The sequence below is a fragment of the Miniopterus schreibersii genome (assembly GCF_964146895.1).
Source record: "Miniopterus schreibersii genome assembly, chromosome: 17".
Lineage (NCBI taxonomy): Eukaryota > Metazoa > Chordata > Mammalia > Chiroptera > Miniopteridae > Miniopterus > Miniopterus schreibersii.
Genome location: NC_138117.1, coordinates 16,050,001 through 16,063,741, shown reverse-complemented (window position 1 = coordinate 16,063,741; position 13,741 = coordinate 16,050,001). Strand labels below are relative to the sequence as shown.

Below are 13,741 nucleotides of genomic sequence, written 5' to 3'. Positions count from 1 at the left end.
TGGAAAACCATCAGCTTTATATAACTCACTTTCATGAGAAATATTTGCTACTCTCTATTAATTTGCTGCCAGAACTTGTTTGCAAAATTAAGCCAGGATAGTTGTCTCAAGTTAGAGAGACACATTTGCAAAATGTTTTAGGCAAATATACAATTGCATATTATTGGAGAACTTGGATTAGATAGACCTAATAAGAGGAAGTCCCCCTCCCGCCCCACACTTAAACTGCCTGTGAAGTGTCCTTGCTGTAAAAACCTGTGCAAGAAAGGTTGACTGGAAACCAAAGGGAGACCTGTTATCTTTGTTTTTCTTTCTAAGTTAAAAGCAAAAGGTAAATATTATGGTCCAGTGGAAAAGTAAATTGGATTTAAAATTTTTATGTGTGTTTTCCAGTTTGAGGTGCTCAGACTTCATCCAACTGTACAGTTGTAATGGACAAGACCCCTTAAAATGTGACATAGCCTCTTGAGGGTTGAACCTTTGAATGTAGCTATTGGGTGAATACTTTTACATTGCTGGATGATTACTTTGTTGTATAACATTTGCTCTGTTTATAACATTTTATGTGTGTGTGTGTAAATTGTTATTACTTTCTTTGATCCTGAAGCATCCTAGAGTACACATGCCTTTAGTGGAGATAATGTTATGGTTAGCATTTTGTATTTTATTTTGTAGAGAATTTAAAAATAGTTAAGTATAAAGTGAATTTCTAACCAACAAATATTGTTTTCCAAATGATTTAAACTTTTAATGGGATACATTCCCGGGGTGGTGGGGGCGAGGGGACTTCTATAAACACTGTAAATGTTTGCGGGAAGGATATAAGGCTCTGATCGCCTTCTGGTGGTATAGGTTGAATTGTACCCCCATCCCCAACTCATATGTTGAAGTCGTAACCCCAGTATTTCAGAAGGTGACCTTTTTTGGAAATTGTTGCTGATATGTAATTAAGATGAGATCATACTGGAGTCGGGTGAGCCTGTAATCCAGTATCACTGCTGTCCTTATAGAGAGGGGAAATCTGGCCGTACATAGAAGGAAGACCTTGTGAGAGACACAGGGAGACAGTTATCTACCAGGGAGAGAGGTCCAGAATGGATCCTTCCCTTACAGCCTTCAAAGGGAACCAACCCTGCCAGCACCTTGATTTTGGACTTCTGGTTTCCAGAACTGAGAGACAATACATTTTTGTTCCTTAAGCTGCCCAGCTTATGATATTTTGTTATGGCAGCTCTCGCTAACTGATACACCTGGCTGTGAAATCACATCAACAGTGGTGGTTATACAGGATGCCGTGTCCCACCTTCCCTAGAGGCTGACTTTTGTTTTGGAAATTCCAATTCCATACCTCAGCTCCTGGTACTTTCCTGCTTTTCTTTAACATGAGACGTTTATAATGATTTCTAATGTCTAATGAGGCTGAGCTGTGATATAATTTTCCAGGAGGGCCTATAGTGAAGTCTGAAAAGTCCTGAATAAGAATGAATCCATTCCCTGTATTGTGAAATTCATAAAACGAAAGAGCTTAGGAGTACATGGATAAAGTGAAGACCTACTAGAGAAGCCAATTTGGCTCTAAGTTCTGTGGTCTGGGGCAGCTCACTTAACATCTGAATTTCACTTATTTTGCAAAATAGAAGGTATTCTCTGTGTTTCTTTGACTTTGTGAATGTAAATTCAGAAATCTATATTACATAAGTCAAAGTGGCATTCATGTCATAATAACATTTAATTGCTTTTTTCCACTTTCATCTTATCCAAATAAAAATGCCATTGGTTAAAATAAATTGCAAAGCACAGAACTCCTTAATGAAAAGCACAATCTCCTGCCTCAGCCATCCCCCACCCTCCTCAATCCCCGGTTTACTTCTCGGAGGAAACCACGTTGAACAGTTTCCATATTTAGCTCTTTTAGTGGTTACCGCCCTAACTTTAATATGTTTATGCTACATTGCCTTGATGATCAACTCTAGACCTTATCTCTTCACTCCTCACCATTTAAACATTTAAAGTGAAGAATTACTGATTCAGCAGACATTCCTGATAGCCTGTAGGTCAACTGGCTTCTTTAGGCATCTCACTCTCTATGGATCTAATTTGAGAAAAGAGCTTTGGCTTCAGTCAAAAGGAGACGGAAATTAGATGATTTCCACGGGGCACAGCACAAGACAACGAGAAAAGTTTGGTTTAATTACTCAAACTGAAATTGGGCCAGAGTATTATGTTTTTACTCTTTTTTATTTTTCTGTCAGTGTATATTTATTTTAAATAAAATAAAACAAAAACTGAACTTAAAATATTGTGTGCTCCTGTTTTAAAAAGGAAAAATATTATTCTGTTAGCTTATAACTTTTAAAAAAAGAGAGATGCTTAACAGGTAAGATGCTTTATTCTTTGATCTCAAATACTAACCCAACTGCTGTGAGAGTGTCAATGGATGCTCATTTCTGGCCTAGCTTGTCTTGGTTTTGCAGCTTTCTCCTTCTAGAAAATTAAAACTGGTTATCCAAAGAGTAAGAGACAGAGTTGAAGAAACCATTACTGTTTCTTGGAAACAGAATTTCTGCAATTCAGATTTTTCTGGAAATGCTATTAAGTAAATGACTTTGACTTATGATTTAGAAAACCTCTTTATCATCCATGATGGCAATAAAACATACTTGACAAAGATCTTCATGTTGACCACATAGGGTTCCTTTGAGCCCATTCCAATAACCTGACACACATCTGCTGCTCATTTTTGACTCTTGATCACATTGAATATCTCACCAAAGTGGAGACAGAAAACCCTGATGTTAATGGAGTTTTGGATTTAACTATTATATATACCATAGCCACAGATAGATATGAAGGCATGGCTTAAGAGGAGATATTAAAGGATGTGTCTGCTAATGGAACAAATTAATGGTGGCATGAAAAGAACTGCAGAAGGGGTTATGTTTCAGTGCTTTTTTGCTACTTACCAGCCCTCTTTCTGGAAACTCTCTCATGCCTTGTTGGCTTCATAGTAGCACCTTTTCCTATTCTTTTCTGCCTCATATCTTTTTTCACTAGATCATTAGCCCACCTATGTGTCTAGCAGGCATTGGTAAGGTCTTATCTGTAATCTACTTCTTTTCTACTTCCATTGTTTCAGCTGTCACTTATTTGCACAAAACTCAAATCCCTTTCTCTAGCCATTGCCTCTCTCCTGAATGTTAGGCATGCCCACTGCACATTTCTGCATGAATGACCCAGAAATTTCTCAAACTTGACATCCCTCAAACCAAAATCATCATCTTTCACTCTTCTGCTCCAACTTACCTCCTCCCAGTGCCCTTCAATTGGGTTGAAGACTCACGTTCTATCCACTTACCTGAGCCAGAAAACTGAGGCTTGGTTTCTGTACCTGCCCAGCTCTCAGAGTTCTATTCATTCTGCTCATACAGTTTGCAAATCCTTACGCTTCTCTTTGTGCCCGGGGCTCTTGTCCTAGTCAGGTCTTACCTTCCTGTTTCTAGACTGTAGCAGTGTCTTCATAGTCGAACTGTCAGTCATCAGCTTCTCTAATCCTCCAATTTTAAATTTCATTTTGGGCCAGAACTATTTTACTTAATAGAAGTTGTGATCTTGTCATTTGCCTGCTCAGAAATCCTTGGTGAGATCCCTAGTGACTAATCAGGATACAACTGAAACTTCATATCCTGACATCTGCCACTTTTCATCTGTCCCCACTGAGCTTGCTCAGTATAATATACCCAGGGTCCGTGTGGAGCCTGGCACATGGTAGAGCCTGATGAATAAATTAATAATGAATAAAGGAATGATTGAATGAACAAATGACTTGACGAATATTGAGCCTGCTGAACATATGCATGTCTCATGCTGCCAGGAAATGATTTTCCTCCTTCTAAAATGGGTGAAATTCCTATTTAATATGTCATTTTGGGAAGTTTTTCATAACTATCCAGTCTCAATCAGTTTACTCTCAATTTGTGATTTTGAGACCTTTTGTTCACGCCATAGGGATAACAGTTAATATAACTCATGGTTATTGACATGTGTTCTAGCTGTTCACAGAGACTGGGACCCTTTATAACAATGAAGACCCGGCCCCTAACACAAATCTTAACACGAATAGGAAATCAATTAGCTTCTGAATTCTCACCACCACTAATTTCTTTTGTTCTCATTATGTTTCTCCTGAAGTTCTACAATAGCTTCATAAGTGCTTTCCCCACCTCCATTCTCTCATCCTAAAATCCACTCTTTACAGCCCTCTAGATTGATCCTTTTGTCCTGAAAATGAAAAGTTTACAGAAATGCCAAAACATTGATGAGATTAGGGGTCAGGCCTCTTGATTTAGAAGTTGTTGCCTTCTTTAAATTCCGAACTTTTCCCTTTTTTAGTGCCTCTGATCATTTTAGAGTTTTAGGCACCCTAGGTTGCAAAATAAATACAGGTGGGGCAAAAGTAGGTTTACAGTTCATATGGAAAATACTACAATCATTGATAAATAATAATACAAGAATAAACTGAGTTTTGTGTACTCACAACTGTAAACCTACATTTTCCCCACCCTGTAGAGAATATAATTCAGTGGGGTACAGGAGATTTTTCAGTAAATTTTAGCTAAACCATTGCGTGGTATTTGTTCTTTGAGAGTAAATATAGAGTCAGAAAGAAATGTTTAGGAGCAGGAAGGAGACATGTATAAGCCTAACATTAGCTTATAACTCTGTATTTTCCCTGCTAACAGGAGTCTTGGAAACTACCTGAGTTGTATCAAGCACGTACAGTTATTACGGTTTGGCTAGGATTTCTTCATGTGCACATAAAGTCTGGATGTGGAGGAAGCCAAAGCCCAGACATTGTTAGCAGAGTTGTGGTTGCTAAACAGCTAAATAAGTTTGAGACTTGAGAAAAGGGAAGAGTGGAGAGAAACACCAGCCTAACCAAAGTGTTTCGGCTGCTGCTGCAAATGCCACTGCTAATTGGAATTGCTTATTACTTCCCTCGCTTTCAGTAGTGCTTTGGGGGATACCGTTGCCTTCCTATTTCCTAAATCTGTCCCTGCCACCGGTGACTGGACAACACAGGGCATTCGAACAGGCAGCCTATTACCTGAGAGCAGGCATCTAGTTTCCTGTGTTAAAAGTAGACATTTCTCCTGGGATTTAACCTTCTGTTCCAAGCTTAGGCCACTTCAGTAGGACAAATGTGGTCCTAATAATGCTTGCCAGTCACCTGTGGCTTGCAAAGTACTTAATGCTTATTAATTCATTAATCCTCTCCATGAACCCAGTGAGGAAGGTAGACGTCAAGTCACCTGTTTTGTTTTTTTTTCCTTCCAAGGGCTGTGAATTTGAAGCGCAGATTTGCACAGGCTGCTAGGGCACATCCATGGCAAATCCTGGGAAGTGACCCAAAGATGATGTGGTGTACAGACCAACATTTAGCAGCCGATTCCTTTTTTTTGGTCTGTAATTCCAGAATGGCTCTCCACTCCACTCTATCAGAAGCCCTCATTGGGTACATTTAACAGGAAACAGTGGCTGAAAAGAAAACTTTCAGAGCAACTAATATATGTGTGGTTGGATGGGGAATAGATGCTTGTAACATCAAGACATGATGCATGATCTTGGGGTTTTTCCAAACTCAACATGTTTGTCCATTTTTTGAGTCTCCTATTTATCCGTGGAATAAGGGTTTGCTTAACCAACTGTTTTCTCCTAATTCCTTCAAAAACACTTATGAATAAAACCATGGCAGGTGCTCTTTCAAGGGACACAGTATCTGGCTTCTGGAAAGTTCTGTCCTTCCTCATTCTGAACCTGAGTGGTAGAAAGGTATCCTAGTTGAAGGTTGGTATTGGATGCTTATAGCTGAATTATAGTTTATAGCTGCTATTATTAGTCCTACTTGTAGTTAAGAGTCTCATTTTTGTCCCTTAGTTCTACAGATTAAGGGTGATTTCTGAGGAACTGCCCAGTCACAGGACCTGACTTTAACCGACTTGCCTCTCAGGAATTGAATTGCCATCTTATTTTCCTAATGAAGTGTGCGGGGTCCAAGGACGGGCAGACTGTTTACCCACCCATGTGTGCATTTATTCACCTAGCGGGTGCTTCTGTATCACCCACCACATGACAGCAGTGCTCTAAGCTCCTGGGAGTCTGAAATGGCCAGGCTGGGAGGGAAAGCCCTGGGTTTCATATCCTAAAAGGCCTCATTGAGACTGTTGACTTTGTTCCCCAAAGGAAGTTTCATTTTGGTTGTAAATACAAGCACTTTGTGAAATACATGCACTTAAAAATATACTAGAGTTCTGGTAATCCTGCTTTAGTAGTTCTTAATTTCATAACATAGTGGGAGTTTCAAATGTGGAGGTGACATGGGCCCCTTATGCCTCTGAGAGTTTGTAGAAAGGGCTAAGATACCCTCCCCGAGTCTCCTTACCCCACAGGAGATCAGGCATCCTTCCCCCTAAGAAAGAAGGGGGCATGCCTGGATAAAAGGGCATCTCCATGGAATATAAATGTTGGAAAGGGCCAGAGACAGCCTCTACTTACCCCCTCATGTGTCAGTCAGGGCAACAGACCTGAAAAGGTGCAGCGCATCCTAAAGTCCTACAGGTGTTTAGTTTATGGCGCAATGAGACAAGGTTGGAGGTTTCTTAATCCAGTGTTCTATGTCCTTGCTTCCACAGAGTGGACCCTCAACTGACTTGACTTGGCTCTAACCTTTCAGCAGCATCACTCCTTTGGACATAGGCTGACTTTAGCTTCTGTCCCTCCCTCCCTCCTTCCCTCCCTCCCTCCCTGCCCCACCCCCATCTCTTATATGTATTTTTTTGATTGAGTACATCCTGGTTTATACTTACTGCCCCTGTCTTCTTCACACACTGCTGCATTGTTCCTACCAACAATAGAGGCTGACCCACATCAAAAGCAGAACATTTGGTTTTCATCAGAACAATATTTGTGCTGTGAGCTTTGATCTTGACTCTCCTGCCTGGGGCAGAGCAGGATTTCAGCGCAACAGTGAACTTAAGGCCGAGCGTTTGCTCCGGAGCTGGGATCACCAGGATGCAGTTAGCCTGTTGCAGGACGGGTATCACTTGGACTAAAATCTGCAACCAGTTTTTCTAAGTAAATCCCACTATATGAGGAAGAGAGAGAGGGGGAAAATCCAAACAAGCAAGCCCTTATCCCCCTGAAAACAGAAAAAGACAAACTAAGCTAGAGTGACTGTTTACCTGCCTCATCCTGTCCTTAGTGTTTCTTTTTCTTTGAGTTTTAGATAAATGCAATAGGACTAAAGTTAACTCCATGTTGTCCCCGGAGTTCCAGGATTATCTCTGAGCTGCCTCGTGGATGGCACCACTCAATGTGCCAAAGGCTTTTCAAACTCAACCTGCCAAGACTGAATGTACCATTTCTGCCTCACAACCAGCTCTTCCTCTTCAATTTTCATAATCAGCCACCCAGGCTCCTGAACTAGAAACCTTGGATTCATCCTACACGCCTATCACTCAGGTGTTCTGTCAATTCTACTGCGTAGATGTCTGTGAATCCAATTACTGCCTCCCCTCCCCTCCCCTCCCCTCCCCTCCCCTCCCCTCCCCTCCCCTCCCCTCCCCTCCCCTCCCCTCCCCTCCCCTCCCCTCCCCTCCCGGCTCCACATGGCTGCCAGGGAGATCTGTCTAAAATGCAGACCTGATTGTGCCATTCTCCTTCCTCAAAAGCCCTGAGCACCCCCTGACTCAGAGGATTACATCCACACCCTTAAACATGGCCCTGCACATCCCGGCTGCCGCCCTGTGACAGCCCCCTACAGCCACACCGGCTGTCTGACCACACCTGCATGCTTGTCTGTCTTGGTTCCAGTGAGACCACCTCCTGGAATATCAGTTTACAACTGGTCACATCTTGCTCTTCTAGACTCAACACTGTCCCCTTCTATCGATTCTTCTGAGAACTCCGAATTAGTCGATGGTTTCACCCTTTTACCTGGAGTATGGCCTACTAGAAAGGGCATGGGCGTTGGAGTCAGGTCAGACAGATCTCGAGGACCTGTTCCACTCTGACTCTCACGTGCCTCATCTATAACATCAACACAGGGCCAACTTTGTCCATAGAATCATTGAGAGGATTAAACAAAATAGCACAGTTTCCAGGAAAGGTTACTTTCCTTCCTCCAGCAAATTGTAGAGATAAACATAGGGGTTAAAAGAGCATGGGCCTGGACCCAAAACATGCATCTTTAAAGCCCAGCCCCACCACTTACTCATATCAGTGACCTTAAACACGGACATTTGCTTGAGCAAATCACTCTCCTTTCATTGTCCTCATTGGTATGATCATACCACCTACTTCATAGGGTTCCTTGGAATATTAAGTGAGATGAATGTAAAGTTAGCGTGTTTGGCACACAGTAGTCCTGCAGTGGATGTTGGCTGTAATCATCTCCCCATCCCTGCACTTGCCGTTCTCTAGCATAGATATTGGCCACATGGTTTTCCCCTATTACCCCGAGGATTGCTAAAGGACCAGACAGCTTTACTCACACTTGTGTCCTCAGCTACCATGGAACACAGAACAAGCAATCAGAAGTCATTTCTACAGATGCATAGAGCCAGGAGCATTTCCTCTGAAGCTTTAGGTCTGTACCACAGTTAACAACATGGTCTGGGCTTCTTCCAGGACACCGCCCTCTTCTCGTATCCATGCCAGTCACTTTTTAGGACCCATTCAAAACAGGCTCCTTTAAGACACTTCCACGCAGATTACCCCGTTTCCATTCAGATATCTCCTTTAGATCTCAGCTTCCTTAGATCTCAGTTCCTGTTGCCTGATTAGTGTTTAAAGAAATCATTATTAGTTTGCATGAGTGTCCTCTGTGGGATTGTGGAGATGGGGGCCGCCCTCGTCCCTAGCCTAGGAGTGATGTTGCTACCAACAAGAGTGGCACCCATGAGGCGCCTCTAATGAAAGCTGTTACTCTCAGGCTGCCTCTGGTGGCAGCATCTTTTATTCCAGTTCCCCTCCTCCTACTCTTCCCATTCCCTCCAAGGGCCCCTCCGGCCTTGAATGAATGCTGTTGGTAGCTGCTTTAGACCAGAGAACTTCCATTTCTGCTCTGGACCCAAGTCCACAAGCTTAAGGCCTGTTCTCTCCTCTGTCCTGTCTGTGGCAGGCACACACAATTTTGGGTGCTCCTCACCCTTCCCATTTCCTTATTGTTGACCCCAGTGGTACTGGATGCCAGGAGACATTTATATGCCTTCTTTGTTGTGCTATACATTAAATTTAAAAAGTGTGCCCCTCGCTTCATATCTGAGAGGATTCTTGACAGAACAGGTACAGGACAGAGATAAAACATGTATTGTTACCCAAAAGAACTCATGAGAGCAGCATATTTTGAAAGATTTCTGCTCAAAGGGCGCAGTTCTGTTATAAACTTGTTTAGAGAGCTTGATGAAAGCCCTATGTTTGGGGTTAAGTTTCAAAGAAAAAGTGGTTTGGTTTTATTTTGTTTTAAGCATGTTTTCCCATTGTTTTCAACTGTGGAGTTGAAAATTATTCTTGACTGGGAAGAAAACAGAAACCAATTAAGGGCTTCTCCAGTCAAAACAGACCGACTACTAGAAAGAACTGTAGGCATATTCCACTGGCATTTACATGATCTTAATTGTATGCACTTTCTTAGCAACAAAATTTAAACACTTGTGAGCCAAGAGAAAAGAAATTACTTAGACATCTCCCCCTAAATCTGTCTATTTCTTATTTTCATACAGATGCAGAAAGTTTTCAGGTGCATTTTCCTGGAGAATAAGTTGTTCCTCCACCCTTCGGGTAACAGAAATAATAGAGACTAAAAGAGAACATCACCCAGGGTTTTCTTTAATTCCATGAATTCTGATCTTCTTTTATCTCGTTCTCCGGATACTAAGATTCTAATTTTTGACTGGGTCCCTGGGCCTTTCTCTTTTCCCAAAACCTTGTTCACCTCCCTCTGGGACAGAGCAGTTTCCTTTCTTGGGGCTGCTAGGCTGCCGGCCCCATTCTATTCCAGACACAGATCCGACGTTGCTGAGCTGTCCAATCTGCCTGACCTCCTCACTTGACTTCTGCCACCCTCCCACCAAATGAACAACCTGAGAATAGTAGATCCAAAGTGACTCTTCCTGTTAACATTCTAAGATCATTACTCCATACCTCTGCCTGTCTTTCCCATTCCCCAGATAAACTTAAGTGTAGAAAGAGATTAGTGCCAGAAATAAACTACTTAAGAAAATAAATATGGTCCATTGAAGTTAGAGATTTCATAGTTAAGAGTCTGTATTTTAAGAGGTATTTCTTGCACATAGGACTTATACTGTCCATTTTAATATTGAAGGCTAAATTGTTGCAAGGTCCAGTTTTTCAGTAAGCACTCAAAATAGGGCAAAAAAATACATTATTGTTATTATTATTATATGTTTTTATCGGTTTTAGGAGAGGAAGGGAGAGAGAGAGAGAGAGAGACATTGCTGTGAGAGAGTAGCATCGATTGGTTGCCTCCCATATGCACCCTTCCTTGGGATGGAACACACACCCTGGGTATGTGCCCTGACCAGGAATCAAACCCGAGACCAAACCCATGACCCTTTGGTGCACAGGACAACACTCCAACCAACTGAGCCACACTGGCCAGGGTGAAATATTTATTATTAAGCATGGCTCATATCATGAAGACAGGATGGATATAGGGAATGAGGTGAGGGAAATTAAGGAAAGGGTTCACACTGACCTCACTTTCTACAAAGTGAATGGTGGTTGTTTCTCTTGCCTCTTTGTGTCCCTCCCTCCACCAGCATCAATGTTTGTTGGGAGGAAAAGCTCCCTGCCAATGTGTGATTAATAGGAAGGGCATCATAAGAATGATTACTCTAGAGTTAGATGTTGAAATGATAGAAAAGACAGCTAGGGTGCATAGAAGTGTTTCCCATAACATGCAGTGGCTCGTTATAACCAACTGCCCACTCACTAACGAGAACAGCTTTGTGTAGTAGAGAGAGCACCTGGCTAGGAGTGCAGACCTACCTTTATTCTAGGTCCTGTCCAATAGCAAATTTCCTATGTGAGTTTGGGCAGATCACATAATAATAATAACATCAGATATTAGGAATATATTGAGCATTCTTTTAGGCATTTTATATGTGCTGGTTATCTGCTATGCTACAAACCATCCAAAGCTTAGTACTTTAAAAAAAAAAAGTATTATTCTGTCTCACAATTGAGGGGTTGATGTACTCAGCTGAGCAGTCATTGTTTAGAATCCTTCCATATAGTGGCAGTCCAATCATAAAGCATCTAAAGACTTTAATCACATGTCTGCAGCGAGGGCTGAGATGGCTGGATCAGATGAGCATTCTTTGAGCAGCTCTCTCTCTGCAGCCTCTCCTTGTGGCTAGCTTGGGCTTCCTCACAGCATGGCGGGCTCAGAGAGTCAGTCTTCTTACAGGGAGGCTGGTATCGCCCAGAGTGAGCTTTCCAAGAGGCAGGAAGCGGAAGCTGCTAGTTTCTTAGGCCTGAGCCCAGAAACTGGCACCGCACATCATTTCTGCCACATGCTGTATATGTCAGAATAGTCCCAGAGCCCATCCAGATTAAAGAGAAAGACAAATTGACCCTACCTCATCATGGGAGAGGGTCAAAGAATGTGGTGGGATGCCATGTGTCAATCACTGTTGGCTTCAGGGCACTGGCACATGGCCAAGGGGCTAGTGGTTGGTGCTGTTTTGCCCAAACTTGAGCAGCATGAGGACAGTGTGCTCCATGGGAGACTGTGCTGTGATATGTACAAGTATGGTTGTGTCAGTCCCAGGTTAATAGGTCCTGGCTTGGCTGTCCTTTGCTGTGCAAGTGTCACAGACAGGAACATCTGCCTTTCTTTCTAGCAGTGCACTTAGAACATTAAAACGATTGGCGCTTGGGAATGATCAACGAACTATCAGAATGCAGTTGCAGTTAAATAATTCAGGCCCCAGGAAAGGAGCTCTGCCCGGCTGGGTTGTGACCATCTTCCCTGAGTGATCCCAGCAGGACTTCTGGGGAAGGAAAAAAGTAGTATCTTTCCTTTCATTCATCTGAGTCCTCATTTATAATTTATCAAGAGTGAGAGAGGTTAGCGTTGGGAATTGCAAAAAGATAAAAACTGCAGTGACGAGTATATTAATAATAATTCCACTGTGCTTAAGAAACAGCAAAGCCTGAGAACAGACTAGTAATAAAAGAGACTTTTTATTGAGGCACTCTTGCAAGGGCTTTTTATGTGTTTTGTCACGTTGAAGGCTCAGAATAAGCTTCTGAGGAACTATCATCCCCATTTCACAGACGAGCAGGCTGAGGCAGGATATGCTCAGTGTTTTGCCTGAGATCACCCAGTAACATGTCAGAGGCCAGATTTCACCCAAGATAATGTAGCTGCACAGCCTGTGTTCTAAACAACTGTACCACTTGATCTTTCTACTGCCTTTTAGTTTGTTGTTGTTGGCATTCCCAAGGTCTACAGAGTAGATAAGCAAGCCAAGTAATACACGTAACATGCAAGCCGTTTGTGTCATGGAACTATGTAAGCCCGATGTATGTATGAGCAGTTATAGACATGGTGTAGTTACAGAGTGCGATGGAGTGGGAAAGGACTTCAGAAGCACTTTCTTCCAGCTTCCCACCCAATGCAGGGATCCCCAGAGAACCATCATCCCTCTTGGCTTGAACTCTGAGGTCAGGTGAATGAAAATACTAACGGCCAATGTAAGAGCTGATGCTAATGATTGCTGTAACTATGGAAACCAGCTAGAACACCAAGGACAAGACAGGTTCTTAAAAGAGAATTTTTTTAAGAAGTACAAGGTAGTAACTAGGGCTGAAAAGGCAGATGAACTAATAAAGTCTGGATACTGGAGGTGAGTGGAGGTAAGAGATGTACAAGCACTAAATTTCTGTTCATCTTTAAAACATTGTCAAGTGCTGTTTTGTTCAGATTAAATAAGATTTTTTGTGTTGGTGAAAAAACTCTGTGATAGCCATTTGCATAATTAAAAATAGGATGTCTGTCTTCTAAGTGACTGTAGGCTATAAAACACAGCCTGTGCAGAAAAAAAAAAAAATGTGGAAAAGAAAAAACAAGGAAAAAAGGAACAAAAGTAGACCACAAAGGGTATGCGTTATGGCAAATACCTAGGTTTAGGTTCTTCTATTAAAGCATGAAACATGTTAAAGTTGATGATGAAGCAATATGCAGTAATTTGCATTTATTACCCAGTGAATAAAAATTATCTAGTCAATTATTGCACTGTACAGTATTTTATCAGTTAATATCTTATATAATTAATTGCCTTGAAGACAAACTTTATGTCTTATTCACTTTGGTATTGACAGCGTAGAGTTGGTGCTCAAATATGTGTTAAATGATTTAATAATAAAAAGAAAAATAAGTGTATAATAATGTGAGGAAATAGTATTTAATCAAGAGACTGGGTGGTTTCACATTGGTAAATGTTATAATCAATGGTGAAGACATAATAGATTAGGAACTTTATGTGCCCGAGAGCATCACTATAACACATAGGAAACAGCCCGGCCGGTGTGGCTCATCAGTTGAGCATCGACCTAGGATCCAGGAGATCCAGGTTCAGTTCCCTTTCAGGGCACATGCCCGGGTTGCGGGCTCGATCCCCAGTGAGGGGTGAGCAGGAGGCAGCTGATCAATGAC

General features: G+C 42.0%; 1 protein-coding gene across 1 annotated transcript in view; it reads left to right on the top strand.

Annotated features, from left to right (window-relative positions):
- The window catches only part of SNTB1 (syntrophin beta 1), a 162,135-nt gene that overhangs the window by 19,016 nt on the left and 129,378 nt on the right, over nt 1-13,741 (top strand). The window lies entirely within an intron of this gene.